Raw genomic sequence first — 17394 nt, forward strand, 5'->3', positions numbered from 1 at the left:
CTTCTATGACTCTTGCTAAACAGATAAACCTTCCTCCCTTTTTTTATATTCCTATTAACTTCCATATTCAGGGATGCTGCAACGGCCTTATGATCACTGGTTCCCTGTTCTGCACTTACAGAGTCGAAAAGTTCGGGTCTTCTTGTTATCTGTAGGTCAAAGATGTTATCTCCACGAGTCGGTTCTCTGTTTAATTGCTCGAGGTAATTTTCGGATAGTGCACTCAGTATAATGTCACTCGATGCTCTGTCCCAAACATCTGAGTGTCCCAGTCTATATCTGGTAAATTGAAATCTCCACCTAAGACTATAACATGCTGAGAAAATTTATGTGAAATGTATTCCAAATTTTCTCTCAGTTGTTCTGCCACTAATGCTGCTGAGTCAGGAGGTCAGTAAAAGGAGCCAACTATTAACCTAGCTCGGTTGTTGAGTGTAACCTCCACCCATAATAATTCACAGGAACTATTCACTTCTACTTCACTACAGGATAAACTACTACTAACAGCGACAAACACGCCACCACCGGTTGCATGCAATCTATCCTTTCTAAACACTGTCTGTGCCTTTGTAAAAATTTCGCAGAATTTATCTCTGGCTTCAACCATCTTTCTGTACCTATAACGATTTCAGCTTCGGTGCTTTCTATCAGCGCTTGAAGTTCCGGTACTTTACCAATGCAGCTTCGACAGTTTACAGTTAAAATACCGATTTCTGTTTGGCCCCCGCATGTCCTGACTTTGCCCCGCACCCTTTGAGGCTGCTGCCCTTTCTGTACTTGCCCGAGGCCATCTAACCTAAAATACCGCCCAGTCCACGCCACACAACCCCTGCTACCCGTGTAGCCGCTTGTTGCGTGTAGTGGACTCCTGACCTATCCAGCGGAACCCGAAACCCCACCACCCTATGGAGCAAGTCGAGGAATCTGCAGCCCACACGGTCGCAGAACCGTCTCAGCCTCTGATTCAGACCCTCCACTCGGCTCTGTACCAAAGGTCCGCAGTCAGTCCTGTCGACGATGCTGCAGATGGTGAGCTCTGCTTTCATCCCGCTAGCGAGACTGGCAGTCTTCACCAAATCAGATAGCCGCCGGAAGCCAGAGAGGATTTCCTCCAATCCATAGCGACACACATCATTGGGGCGACATGAGCAACCACCTGCAGAGGGGTGCACCCTGTACCCTTCATGGCATCCGGAAGGACCCTTTCCACATCTGGAATGACTCCCCCCGGTATGCACACGGAGTGCACATTGGTTTTCTTCCCCCTCTCTTGCTGCCATATCCCTAAGGGGCTCCATTACGCGCCTGACGTTGGAGCTCCCTACTACCAGTAAGCCCACCCTCTGCGACCGCCCGGATCATGCAGACTGAGGGGCAACCCCTGGAACAGGACAAGCAGCCATGTCCGGCCGAAGATCAGAATCAGCCTGAGACAGAGCCTGAAACCGGTTCGTCAGACAAACTGGAGAGGCCTTTCGTTCAGCCCTCTGGAATGTCTTTCGCCCCCTGTCACACCTCGAGACGACCTCCCACTCTACCACAGGTGAGGGATCAGCCTCAATGTGGGCAGTATCCCGGGCAGCCACAATAGTAGTCCGATCGTGCGATGCATGAGACGAGCTGGCCGACCCCGACAAATCCCCATCCGGACCCCCACGGTGATGCCCATTGGCAACAGCCTCAAGCTGTGTGACCGAAGCCAACACTGCCTGAAGCTGGGAGCGAAGGGATGCCAACTCAGCCTGCATCCGAACACAGCAGTTGCAGTCCCTATCCATGCTAAAAACTGTTATGCAAAGAACGTGTGAACTAATCTACAGAGAGCACAAATAATTCGACACAAAATTTAAACTGATATTAAAGTACAAGATTGCCTAGTAAATGCAGTAATGCTGCTACTTGCGCACTGCTGACACACTACTCGGCGGCGGAAGGAGACTACGCGATTTTACACTATTCAGGTACTAAAACGCGATGCTACAACTCTCAAATACTATAATACGCCCGAAATTTATGTATCAAACAATGCAAGTACCAAAAACACGCAAATAAATTAAGAATTAAACTATGTAACAAATAAGCGAGCTAAGAGTATACGACTTACTGCTGCAGCTGCTTACCCAACGGCGGCAGGGAGCACACTGGCTGCGACCAACCGACACTGGCCGTTCAAAACAAAAACAAAAGACAGACGACTACGCGAATTTACACTATTCAGGTACCAAAGCGCGATGCTACAACTCTCAAAATAATACGCCCGAAATGTATGAATTAAACAATGCAAATACCAAAAATACGCAAAGAAATTAAGAATTAAACTATCTAACAAATAAGCGAGCTAAGAGTATACGACTTGCTGCTGCAGCTGCTTATCCAACGGCGGCAGGGAGCACACCTGTTTGTTCACTTCTCGCTCTTCACCTGAGTATGAAGATTCCCAGTACAAGAAGTAAGTTGTTCTTAATTATCCTGATTAATTTCATGCACATAAGCCTGTTTTTTCATAACTAGACTTCGCGCTGGTGAATTTGATTTTCGACTCTATCTGTATTTGAAAATTAGCAGAAAAATCCATTGTTTAATTTCTAGGGAATTCTGTTCTTAGTCCACTCAAATATTTGACAAAAACAAATGGGTTGAATAACTGCGGTACTAGTGTCCCATATTACTCAGAATAATCAAGGGAAAAATTTAATAGTATATTCTGCGTTCAAGTAATTACTCCTTAGAAATTATCAGCAGTTCCGAAAACATAAATGATGCGGTACTCAGTCCGTCTCCTACGACGCTAATTCACCACTCTGGGAGGGATGTAGGAACAAGGTTATTTGAGTTGTTGCGAAAAATTCGTGAAACGTAGACTTAGCATGATATTGCGGAGAAATAGAAGGGCTATCCACAATTTAACATCCGAGTGGCTATTAAAAATGAACAAACCCTTGTAGTTTCATGGTGCTTGTGTGGTCAGAATATAAATTTGATTTCAACGTAGAGTCAGTCAGCTTTCTGATTCATTTGTCGGTGTATAGGGAGCAAGCTATGAGTAATCTTGTTGTGCGAGAGTGTCGCAGAAAATTCGAGGCTGGTGCTACAGTGCAGCGTGATTAAAGTGGTCGAAAAAGTCATTGAGATGTCACAGATGAACTTCAGCAACATGTCAACGAGTCAATTATCACAAAACTGGAAGAATGGGTTTTTCGTTGACATTTCTTCAGCGCTACTATGAAGAGGAGGAATTTATGAACAGAACCATGACTGGCGTGAGTCATAGATTGAGTACGTTATCTCTAAAACTAAGGAACACTCTCAAAATGGATGCACACTGCATGGGGGTTTAATTAGAAGAATAAATGCAAAAATTTTAGTAGCTGTGTGACCGGTTACGAAGTCTCGTAACCGGTTGGCTAATATTAGCACGCAATCTGACTGCATAAAATAAAAATAAAGAATGACAAGGAATTTCCATTAATACAATTGATTAATTAAATCCCCTGCAACTATACAGCAAGGCACAAGTGTAGCTGTTCTGTGTGTGGTAGTGTGACTCAACGTACATGTATCTGGCTCGGTTCTTTCTCAATACGACAAATATTTTAAACACCATTTACAATGAACTAATTGAAAAACCAGAAATACTATAATTGCACATAGAAACCAGAATTATAAGTCTAATAAATTAACACGAGTCAGATGCTTTGTTGACTGTACCTGTGACCAAGAGGCATTGTCATTAAAGAAAACTGTAATACCTTTTTACCTCATTATATATTGACGAAAATTTTCCATTACACCACCATCGTAAATCAAAAGCCCATCTCCTTTCTCAAATGCACTGTGACAATTGCAACTTCTTCCATCTATACATTACACCAACCGAACAGCATTTACTCTCTCGCCCAGCAGAACAACAACTGCATTCGACGTCTTCTCAACTACTACTGCATCAGTGGAGGCAGCGGAATAATAATCTGTGGCGCAATCTCTGGCGCTGTGACTCAGTGTAGCCACCTTTCATATGCCCCTCCTGCACGGGCTAGAATTTGGAGGTATTTTTGCCAGCATTGGTGGTGAAAATACCACCAAATTCGTCCAAGAAACAGAGACAAAAATAAAAGATGATATTAATAAGTAAATAACACATAACTAAATTAATTTTGGCTTTGCACTGACCCTTCAATAACCTAGTTTATAAAAATACAGTAACGAATACAAATTCTTGCATACATGTGATTTTACATAATAGTTTACGCAAGTATCATTTCTCAGCGTAGTTATACAGTTCAATCAATGGCACCAGCAATGAGGAATAGGTGCAGATAAGAGTCTAATAACATTTCATAAACAGTAAATACACAATAAATCAGTTTACACAAATATTCACATAAAATCTTTTCAATAGTTCAATAAACAAGTAGCACTCCTCAGAGTAGTTGACAGTGCCAACAGTAGCACCCACAAATGGTCAACAGGTGCAAATAGCAGTCCCATAACATTTCATTAGCAGTATTTGAACAGCTCCAACAGTGGCATCCAGCAATGGCGAGCAGGTGCAGACAGCAACAAGTGACATCATTTTAGTAGCAACAGTTCCAACAGTGGCACCCAGTAATGGCGAACAGGTGCAGGCAGGAATGAGTGTCATCACATTAACAGTAGCAGTTCCAACAGTGGCACCCAGCAATGGCGAGCAGGTGCAGACAGCAGTCCCATAAAATTCACCAGTAGTAATTAAACAGTTCCAACAGTGGCACCCATCAATGTTGAACAATTGCAGGTAACAGTCGATAATATTCACCAGCAAGAATTAAACAGTTGCCGGCCGAAGTGGCCGTGTGGTTAAAGGCGCTGTAGTCTGAAACCGCGAGACCGCTACGGTCGCCGGTTCGAATCCTGCCTCGGGCATGGATGTTTGTGATGTCCTTAGGTTAGTTAGGTTTAAATAGTTCTAAGTTCTAGGGGACTAATGACCTCAGCAGTTGAGTCCCATAGTGCTCAGAGCCATTTGAACCATTTGATACATATAAACTTTATCACCAATATCATTTCACTTCCATAACAACTCTTTCCTCTAGTCAGTGTCCTCGAACAAGTAGAGATAAAATCCTAGTGCAAACTTCAATTCATCATCCCATACAATCCGAAGACACAGTGTCCACACACAACCTCTGTGTAATCCACTTGAGCCAAATCATCTACTCATTATGAATTATAAAATATATTTTGGTTACCTTGTCCATCTTAAAATAAATGCATACATAAGAATTTTCAATGAATAAATCGTAATATTTCACAGTGTGTACACCACTTAAAGAATCATGGCAAAACAGCATCAAAAATGTGGAGTATTTCTTTGTGTCAAGTGTCATTTGCTATTTCAATTGCTCACGAAGAATGCAGTGTAATAAATATCAATGATCTAAAGCTAGTGTTGGTAATTCATGTCGTCAGCTTCCTTTCTATTATAATAAAGTAATACAGCTTCCATAGAACCTCCAGTTCATGTGACTTCAATGAAGATTTTTGTACCCATGTAGTTCGTAGAATTATAGCAGTTCATTTTTTTATCTTAAAATGTAAAGCACTGAGCGTAAGCAAAACATGCAATAGCGAGTAAATATACCAGCAGAGAACAGAATGTCAACAAGTGGATGCAGCACAATCCCTACAACGAGGGTCTGCCAAACGAACAATCTATACTTAATACCATAGTGTAATCTAAACTCTATGTTCATACACAGTATATAAGTATTTCTATATACTAAATTAAAGAGTAGTTATGACAACAAAACAGAAATGTGTGAATATGCAATCCATACGCAAAGCAGCAAGTATATATCTTACGTAATAAATAGGTCATTAGCATCATATCAGCATAAGCAAATAAATGTTCATATGTAATATTAATAAGTAAACATGGAGCCGCAAGCAGATAAATCACAAAGTATATCTTACATACATAGCCATATCATTACAACTAATCAGGTGACAAATATAATTTAAATAAATAGGCACAACAGGCACGTAATAAAAAATATGACATCAGTGAGAAAGCATAGCAACCAAGTGGTGCATAGTATACACAAGTAGCAACCCTGTTCATTAATAAAACATTGTCAAAATCAGCAAATGTACACAAGCATGTCGCTTCACAAGTAAATTCATAGAGCATAAAATTTAACATAAAGTATAAATCACGTAATCGCGAGCAGCAATTTACGTATAAAGTACATACCTAAGTAGAAATATGTTACCTGAAAAATAAACTCAATTAATAGTTACCTTTTTAGATTATTACTTTCTTCCTCGAAATTACATTCTTTCTGAAATTTTCTCGATAGCATGTTTTCTTAATGTCGGACACGCAGAGAATTTACCAAAAGTTCTTAAATATTTTATACAACTGTATCCTGGAAAAACTGAACGTTAATAACGTAAGTTATCAAGTCACTATAGCTTTATACTGAATTTAATCGGAGAAATTAGACTGTGTATTTGTCTGCAGCTGTCAGTGCATTCGCACTGAGCGCTCAATCAGGTGTAGGTAAGCGTGACGTAGGAAGTAATTGTTTGCGGTCAACGGCTGCCTTGTGCGGCGCGCGGACTGATTGTCGTTTTGTGTATGTGCTGCCGCTATAAGACGGCACGGTATCCCTGTATTCTCTGCGTGTTTACGTGTAACTGTTAATTTCTCAAAAGTATGTCATTCCACAAAAATTTTAACGTTCGATATACGATGTATTTCCTTAGAGCACCGTGATTTAAGAGTTTCTACTTCGACAGTGTTATCAAGAATAATTTTGCGAAATCTGTATGGACCGTTATAAAGCAGAAAAAATTTGCGACACAAGCCTTTTCCTTTGTGAGACAAACGGTGAGACTTAATTAACACCCTTTTAACCAACTGACAAAGTTTTTAAGCGACCAGGACGTTTAGCAGATTTCTCTCTTCTAGCAGCCGTAGATGCAACATTTTGTAGAGCCAGGTTGACAACTTCAGAATACCGCAGTTTCCGTGAAGGTGGAAAAGGGACGATTTCAGAAATACAGTTTGTCGGTGCTTTATTTTTGAATATCAATATAGGCGGTAAAGAAGTTGAATCATTATGGAGTTCATTCAGAATGTTTTGAAAGATATGAAGATACTGATCCCACGTTCTGTGATTATGATGACAATAAAGAAAACACAATTTATTAATTACCTTTATTCATCTCTCTGAAGCGTTAGATTGAGGGTGAAAAAGTGAAATGAAAATTGGTTTAATCTTACGACGCCGTAGAGTACGAAGCCAAATTTTAGAGCGAAACTGTGATCCATTATCTGATATAACTTTATCAAAATGACCCACTTCTTTAAGAAAATGTTTGATGAAAGCATTAGATACTGAACGAGCTGTTGCTTTGCGTAAAGGTGTAAAACACCCATATTTTGATGTCAATTCCACTGCTACCACAATGTACGCAAAACCATTAGTTGAACGAACCACTGGACCGAACATATCGACTGCAGCCATCTCCTTTAATCTTACTGGAATGATAGGAAACAATGGTGGTATGTGAGAAATAGTTGTCGGCTTAGCCTTTCGACATAATTTGCATTTGGCAAGAACAAATCGAATACGTTTTTCCGTATTACTTACGCAGCACTTTTCTCGTAATTTATGAAAGCATTTTCTGGGACCAAAGTGTGCATAGCTGAAATGTGTATACCAAATCAATTTATTAACCCACTCATCAGGAATGCAAACTAACCAAACAGAGTTGTCAACCGATTTTCGTTTAAAAAGTATCATTAAGAACCTAAATAATACTATCCAATCGCTACGCTTTCCTTTGTCATAAGGCTGGTATCTGTTGTCCTGTCTGTTTCGTCTGTCATTTCCAAAATTACCGTTATAACGTCCGTTCCGATCATCATCCCTTCTCTCTAAAAATATATTGTGATTACCGTTACTGAGAAAAATGCAAGAAGTTCCGTCGTCGTTGTCATACTCAAGTTCTTGTAGCAATGTCTTAAAAGTTTCAATGTCGTCTTTACATCTCCCGGCTAAAGCAATGTGTCTTATCGATTGTGGCAGGTTAGTTAAACAAATACCAATTAATTCAGTCGGGCTATAAGTGTTGGAAAGGAATTGATTCTTTCGAATCATGTCTTCAAAGTATTCAGCTGGCGTGCGGAACTCAGACTGTTTAAAATTACGCTGCATAATAAGACTACGTTTGACTCTGTCTTCCGTGTTTACGGACCAATATGCCGATAGAAATGTATGATAAAAATCATTTAAATTATTACAATCTCTAATAAGTGCGCGCATGCGCGTCGCTGGTTCGTTTTCTAAATATCCACACATAAATTCCAGTTTGTGACTTAGTGGCCAATTTGGCGGAAGTGCGTACATAAATTGATCTAACCATGAACATGGATGTATGTCAGTCTTAGAATTGCGCAAGATCTTAAATTTCCGAACAGTTAAAAAGTATTTATAATCAAAGTTTTCGCCTCGTGGCGACAAAGGCCTATCGCGTCTGTCTCAGTCCGAATGTCGATTATTGTCAAGTTCACGCGCCTGGCGCTCTCTTGTTGCATCTCATAAATGAAATAAATTATTTTCTTCAAATCCCGCTGCTATCTGTGATTCTAAATTTCTTCTACTGTCTTTTCCTACGATTTCGCTTTCAGTTTGTTTGACTTGCTTTCGTAACGCCTCAAATTCCCTTTTAACGCGTTCATTAAATTTTCCCTGATTTTCAACATGTTTACTTATGTTCTGGTACTCTTCGGTTTCTGCAAATGGCAATGGAGCTGTATCATCTGAATCTCTGTCCCGATTTTAATTAAGACTTGTCAATTTATCTGAAATCTCCTCAACTCTTTCCGATAAGTCACTTATTTGTTCTTTAGGTTTATTTACGTCTTCCGTAAGTGTCGCGACTCGGGTTTCAGTATTGACACATTTAGTAGTTAACTGTTCATATTGTTGTGTTAGGTTATTTGTTCCATCATTTGGTACGGATTCCTCTATTCTTTCAAATATTTCTTCCTTATCGTTTGCACGTTGTAAATTTAACTCTGAAAATTTTTGTACTATCTCTTTCTTCCTGTTCTCTATCCTGTTCCTTTCGTCTAATTTCTATTGAAGTTAATCTATTATTGTGAGCATTCAAAATCGGTTGTACTTCTCTAATTTCTTTCTTTAATTCATCTTTCATGTTTTCAAAACATATCCCTATTCCTGAGTCTGACCGTTTTTTCATTATTCCCATTTGTGATCCCAAATTTAATATTGCACTCATCAACTGCTCCAGTTTAACTGGTTCGAAATTCTTTTCGCCCCTAACATTTCCCGTGAAACTAACTTCCGTCGTCATAGCCGTAAAGCTATCTGTGTTCTATACTATTCCAGAATCTTCTAACGTTAATCTCGTATTCTGAAAATTTTTCAATTGTGAAAAATTTTGAACTGGTTCCGGACTATTTTCCCGGCTTATTAAATTGTTTCTACTTCATTATTCACCATACTGTTCTCCTGTGTGGGCGAGTTCGCCATGTTAACAATTTCGTTATTCTGACTATCCATCATTCTTGCATTTTTCATCGATCGCGTAATCATTTACAAAACATACAAAATTCGTCACTATACGAAAATTACACACAATATAACACCTTATGACCAACAATACCATTCACACGAAATGCTTCCCGACAAGCACGATTAACGAACAAGTAAAACCTTCACAATTGCACAAAATTGTCAAACCCGTATATGACACATCAAAAATTAAATTCTACAAAAATACCATCAGAGGAATGACAAGACAACTACAAATGTTCACTTACAAAATCTACACGTGCAATATAGACTACAATCACTAAACTACAAATTACTACAACAATACTATTTTTACTATCAAAAGAATTCCAAGGGACGATCCGAAGCAAAGGTCGCCACGTGCATGGGGGCTTAATTAAAAAGAAAAGCTACGAAACAACAAAGCACAAGTGTAACTGTTCTGTGTGTGGTAGTATGACTCTACATACATGTATCTGGCTCGGTTCTTTCTCAATGCGACAAATATTTTAAACACCATTTACAATGAACTAATTGAAAAACCAGAAATACTATAATTGCACATAGAAACCATAACTACAAGTCTAATAAATGAACACGAGCCAGATGCTTTGTTGACTGTACCTGTGACCAAGAGGCATTGTCATTAAAGAAAACTGTAATACCTTTTTACCTCATTATATATTGACGAAAATTTTCCATTACACCACCATCACAAATCAAAAGGCCATTTCCTTTCTCAAATACACTGTGACAATTCCAACTTCTTCCATCTACACATTACAGCAGCCGAACAGCATCTACTCTCTCGCCCAACAGAACAATAACTGCCCTCGACATCCTCTCAACTACTACTGCACCAGTGGAGGCGGCGGAATAATAATCTTTAGCGCAATCTCTGGCGCTGTGACTCGGTGTAGCCACCTTTCAACGCTCATTCTCCCAATAAAGAAAACTCAAATAGACATTGTCACACGGCAAAACGATAAGTTTCAGCTTATTGGGGCCGCAAATAAAACTTGAAAACTGATTTCCAGAGACTATCTCATGAGAATACTGTGATATCACTAGTTTATTACGAGAAATATCCGGAAGTTAACTAAACAGACAGCGTAGGATGGTCATTCAAGGAATAATTCTCCTTCACAACAATGCTCGACCCTCTACTGCAAATCGGAGTTAGGAAAAACTCTGGCATTATGCAGCATCTTCCCTATAGTCTTGACCTGGCGGTAAACGAGTTTCATCTCTTCCTCATAATGAAGGCATTGTCCGTTATTTAATGCACTACGACAGACAATGAGCTCAAGGACGCTGTCGAGAACTGCAGCACCACTGTTTGAGGAAGGGATGAATACGGCAAAATACGACAAATGTTTGAAGTTGCACGAGGACTATGTGGAGAAGTAGTGTCGACATGTAAGCACAGTTGTATACTCAAAAAAGGTGAAAAGAAAAAGAAAAGAGAAAGAAAGAAGGGTAAAGTGAGAATAAGTCTCGTTCTGTGAGGGTTCCGTGCAATATTAATTACGTATCTAGATAGTTAATCTATAGGTTTGATGAATGACTTGGCGACTATCGAAATATCTAACATAAATGGCTATGTCTTCTGATTTCACTGACTTAGAGTATCAAAATATGTGACGTAAATCGGCGATTCTGTATTGACTTTGAGGCATAAATTATTAACACCATCAAGGGACCATAATTGGCCAAAAATTGCAACTTTATACCTCTACTTATTCCTGAGTAAAAAGTGTATTAACAGACGGGTAGATGGAGAGATGGATAAACAAGTCGGGAAAGCCGTCAGAAACGGCCGGGAGAGCAGTGTGCTGATCACAAGCCCCTGCAGTCCTGCACACCGCATAGCAGAGGATGACAAGGCGGCCGGTGACATGTCTAGGGCGAGGAGCTTAAGAAGAATCGTCGCCGTATTTATCATTGCAATATCAAGACATACACGCGACAGAACGTATTAAAACTATAAGTCCATTAATGTAAAATGTCATGCTTGCAAACTGTTGACTAGAATGTCAGCTTGTTGAACGAAGAACGGTTTCGATTCAGGTGAGGAGGAATTTCTGTTTTGTGTTTGTAATGGAAGGCAGATAGCAAAAAGAACGGGTAGCTTCCTGGGACTGGTGTACCAATGGGAACCCTTTGGCAGCGTAACATGGCGTAAGATGTTCACAATTCTTAATAAAAGTCAATAAATTCTAAGCGGGATTTATAAATGTGTACTGTAAAGAAAAAGACATTTATTTTCAAAATATTATAATATAAAGTTTATCACAACTGTTTTTCAAGTAGATCTTCAAAGAACCACAAGAAGATATGAGAGAAATCTTCTAAGATGCAAAAAAGTTGAAGGGGAACTGGCTGCAATTCTGCGGTTCGCTGACAAGAATATCTTTGTAGACGAAAGAAATGGAACTGTTGAAATGAATGGACCGCATATTTATCACGCAATATGGCTTAACGATTTGTATTTTGGGTAATCTCTCTTCGGGCTGGTTTGATGCGGCCTGCTATGAATTCTCCTCCTGTATCAATCTCTTCATCTCCGAATAGCAATTGCACCGTACGTCTTCAATTATTTGTTGGATGTATTCCAGTCTGTGTCTACTTCCAATGATTTACCTTCTGTAGCTCCCTTTATTGCCATGGAACTCATTGTCTGATGTCTTAACACGTGTCCTATCATAAAGTACCTTCTTCTAGTCCGGGTTTTCCTTATTTCCTTTTCTTCGTCATTCTGCGGAGAACCTCCTCATTCCTTCCCCTTTTAATCCACATGATTTTAAACTCTCTTCTGCAGTACCACATTTCAGATCCTTCGATTCTCTCCTGTTTCGTTTTCTCACAGTCCATGGTTTACTACCGTAAGACGCTGTGCTCCAAACGCACCTTTTCAGAAATTACTTCCTCAAATTAAGGCCTATGTTTAACACTAGCAGACTTCTTTTGGATATTAATGCTCTCTTTGCCTATTTTAGACCACTTTTTATGTCCTCATTACTTCATTCTCCGTGGTTTGTTTTGTGCTGTACCGGACAAAAATACACTTGACGGGACAACGATGGGCTCTGGGAGGAGTCCAAGTGGATAACGTAACACATAAAATATGTGAAACTTCCTCACAAATTAAAACTGTGTGCCGGACCGAAACTTAACCTCGGGACCTTTGCTTTTCGCGGGCAAGTGCTCTACCATCTGAGCTACCCAAGCACGACTCACGCCCCGTCCTCACAGCTTTACTTTCGGCAGTACCTCCTTTCTTCCATGAGTGCTAGTTCTGCAAGGTTCGCAGGAGAGCATCTGTGAAGTTTGGAAAGTAGGAGACGGGGTACTGGCGGAAGTAAAGCTGTGAGGATGATGGGCCGTGAGTCGTGCTTGGGTAGCTCAGATACGCCGGCACGGTAGCTCAGCGTGTTCGGTCAGAGAGCTGGTTGGCCTCTGTACTAAAAAACTGAGTGGAAGGATCAACAAACGAACTTTAACGGATGTCATGTGATGTCCGCAACGACCCAATACAACGATGAACAACGAAACAAAAAATGGTAGAGCACTTGAAACGTCCCCTTAGAACATTTATACACGACTGTCCTTAAACTGACACACAATATTTTGTTAGCGCAACGCAATCTCACTTTCAATAATCCCTACAAAAGAATGGGCCCTGACTAACATTAAACTATACCTTTCACAAATCACTTACCTCACAAAAATCTTCGCTACTCAAGCTACTGCAATACAGCGAGCGCCACTACTGCCAGCTAAATAAAAGATTCAAACTACTGAAGGCACTAACTACTGATAGGCATAGTTAGCAAATGAAAGATTTTGATAGAGAACAACCGATATAATATATGTAGCAGTTCATGACAAATTTCAAAACTCCGCCATCTCTCTCCCCACATCCACCACTGCTGGCGGCTCACCTCCAACTGCACAACGCTACGCGCTGTTCACATCCAGCTGCCGCTGCCCAACGGTACAATGGCAGACAACAATGCGAACTACCCACAGACTGCACACAGCACAGCCAGTGATTTTTCATATAGAGCGCTACGTGGCGTTACCAATAAGAAAACATAAACAGCCTACTTACACACTTGCTCGCGAAAGGCAAAGGTCCCGAGTTCGAGACTCGGTCCGATACACAGTTTTAATCTGCCAGGAAGTTTCATATCAGCGTACACTCCGCTGCACAGTGAAAATCTCATTCATAAAATATGTATTTACTTTAGTATAACATTGATAAGAAGAATTACTTATCCCTGCACAATCCATTTACTCAGTAATGTCATGAGTTTGAACACTAATACACCACTTGATTTTAACAATAAAAAAAGGTACAAGTCTCACACTCAGACTACATTTAACAATATCTTTCCCTAAGAGTTAAGCTTAATACTAATACACCAATCACTCAGCCTGTCTACTAGCAGACGATGCTGCCGCATTAGTCGATGATCGCGGACTGGGTGGAGCTGTCCTGTACTCGACGGTAAGTAGAAGCGCGACTGTGGCGGCGCAAAGAAACGTTTGTGGTCGTGGCTACTCCGCTGTCGCTCATTCTTCGACACCGTTTGCACGACTGTCATCTCTCCTGATTGCGATGCGACGTACCAACCTTGATTTGGCATTTCGGTCTTCGAACGACGCCACATTTTGCTTCCAAGATAGGAGAATTCCTTACCTCCGACTACTTTTTGATCACCGGTTTTGACGTTAAGCTTCTCGCTATGCTCATTTCTGGTACTTAACATTACTTCCGTCTTTATTCGGCTATACCTGTCCATATCCTGTATTCTTTTGGCTATTCGTGTCAATTATCAGATCCTGTGATTCTTCTACAGTTTTCACTTAGGATGGAAATTTCGTCAGCGAATCTTTTCATTGATGCCTTTTCCACCTCGATTTTATACCTTCTATTAACCCCTCATTTCATTTCTGTCATTGCTTCTTAGATATACAGATTCATTAGTAGGGGTGAGATACTGTGCCGGCCGGTGTGGCCGTGCGGTTCTAGGCACTTCAGTCTGGAAACGCGCGACCGCTACGGTCGCAGGTTCGAATCCTGCTTCGAGCATGGATGTGTCTGCTGTCCTTAGGTTAGTTAAGTTTAATTAGTTCTAAGTTCTAGGGGACTGATGACCTCAGATGTTAAGTCCCATAGTGCTCAGAGCCATTTGAACCACTGAAATACTGTATTCCTGTCTTACAGTCTTTTTAATCCGAGCACCTTTTTCTTGGTCTTCCAATCATATTTTTGTTCCTTCTTGGTTCTTGTACATATTGTTTTTTACCAGTCTTTCCCTATAGCCTACGAATATTTTTTGAAAATTTCGAACAACTTGAACAGTTAAACAATAATGAACGCATTTTCCGGGTCGACAAATCCTACAATCGTGTTTTGATTTTCCTTCAGCCTTGCTTCAAGCGCAGTGCCTGACTGCCTCTCTGGTGCCTCTGCCTTTCCCAAAGCCGAACTTGTCGAGCTCTAACAAATCTCAAATCTTCTTTTCCGTTCTTCATTACATCACTCACGTCAACAATTTGGACGCATGAGCTATTAAGGTGACTGTGGTATAGTTCTCGCACTTACCAGCTCTTCTTGTCTTAGGAATTGTGTCGATGATATTTTTCCGAAAGTCAGATGGTATGCCGCCTGTGTCTTAGATTCTACACAGCATCTTGAACAGTCGTTTGATTGCCAGTTCCTCTAATGATATTAGAAATTCGGATTGAATGTTGTCTATCGCTTCTACCTTCTTTTACCTCAAGTCTTCCAACGCTATTTTAAATTGTGACATTTTATATATGCTGAATCAGACTTTCCGAAGGAAATTTCTTTTCTAATTTCTTAACGTTTTCCTTGTAGCCATTTCGCCTTGACTTCTCTTCACTTCCTACTTAAGTATTCGTAAGTGATTTATATTGTTGTATTCCTGTCTTCCCTGTACATTTTTGTATCTCCTTCTGTCGCCGATCAGCTAAAATATCTCTTCTGTTCCATAACTTTTCTTCGCTGTTATCTTTCTTGTATAATGTTTGTCTGTCCATCACCTGTGATTGCTCTCCTTAGAGACATCATTGGGCCTTCGAGTAAAGTGCTGACTGCGGTATTTCTTGTCGCGGTATCCACATCTTGAGCAAACTTCCAACGCGTTTCGTTGTTCCGAGGTACCTTAATATCCCACTTATTGCCACACTGACTCTTCCTAACTAGTCTCTTAGACTTCGGCCTACTCTTCAACATCACTAAATTGTGAGCTGAGTTTAAATCTGTTCCCGGATACACCTTACAATCCAATACCTGATTTCGGAACCTCTGCCTGATGATGTAATCCAGCTCGAATCTTCCCATGTCTCTTGGCCTTTCCCAATAATACCTCCTCCTCAAGCGATTTTTGAATAGAGCATTCGTTATTACTATCTGAAATTTATTGGAGAACTGAATTAGTCTTTCCCCTCTCTCATTCCTACTACCTAGTTCATATTCTCCCGTGTACCTTTCCTCTAATCCTTCAGTTGGAAACGCATTCCGCATCGAAATTATTAGATTTGCATCTCCTTTTACATACTGAATTACCAGTTCAATATCGTCATATATTTTCTCTACTACTTCATCTTGCGACGACGTCATGTATGCACCAACTATTGCTGTCGGCTTAGGTTTTCTGTCGAATCTTATGAGAAGAATATTATCACTGAACTGTTAGGAATAAGCAAAAAGCACAGATTAAACTTTTGAAGACTGACAAAAACGAGAATTAGGACTTGTTTAACATCAAAAACGGGAAAACACAATATTGGAGGAATCGAAATAGTTTCCCTCTCTAGGAATCCAGTTTACACGGATGAAGCAAGGAAAGCAAGAAAAATATCAGAAGTCGATTTGCAGTGGCGGAGAATCCATTCTCCATTTAAGAGTTCTCTTGGTGTCGCATACAATTTTGGGTATGGGGTACTTGTTCTCGAATGTGTCAGTGTTAAGCACAGAGTTCTGTGGAAGGGAAATGCGGAACATAGGAAATACTGTGCATTAGGAGAAAAAAAAACCTATGTGCACATATAAAGTAGGAAATGAATAGGTACTGCAAACATTAGGTGGAAATACGTCTTTGGAAGACAGTTAGTGGATGAAGGGATAGGTTTACGGATCATCTGCTGAGGCATCTAGAAACAGTTAATCTGAAACTGCAAGGGAGCACCGGAAAGGAAAAATGTTTATGCAGCACAATGAATGAAACTATGAAAAGATAAACATATAAAGGATGAAGAAGAAGGTATTTCATTCAGAAAATGTGTACAACTTATTATTGAATACTACCGATGCCTATGGTACTGTATCAGGTCGTATAAATGGACAGTGCTTGTTCCAGTGGGAGACACTGAACATGCACACTGGAAGGCCCTCGCTAATAGACGCTGTATATTTAGTGACAATCGGCTTAGAAAACTACACGAACGCTCCTTCAGGGCTGCAACTAGGAATATTGTTAAAACCCTTACGCTTCTGTGCAACAGATACCGTGCAGATAAAAACAGACCGCAATAACAGCTCACATAAAGGCGTACAAGCACTGCTGTTTTCCATTGTCCACGCCCTATGATTGCAGGGAACAGCAACAAATATCTATAACCGGTTCATTAGTAAGCACCGCCAGAAACGTGCTTCATAGTGACTCGCAGACTATAGATACAAATGTAGATATCCATTTAGACGAAAATAAAAATATAGAGCAGGTATCCTTTAAATGATTGGACTGCAAGATATTTATCTCAATTAAAGAGAGGTCATAAAGAAAGTGATGAC

The sequence above is a fragment of the Schistocerca nitens genome, chromosome 8, assembly GCF_023898315.1.
Source record: "Schistocerca nitens isolate TAMUIC-IGC-003100 chromosome 8, iqSchNite1.1, whole genome shotgun sequence".
Classification (NCBI taxonomy): domain Eukaryota; kingdom Metazoa; phylum Arthropoda; class Insecta; order Orthoptera; family Acrididae; genus Schistocerca; species Schistocerca nitens.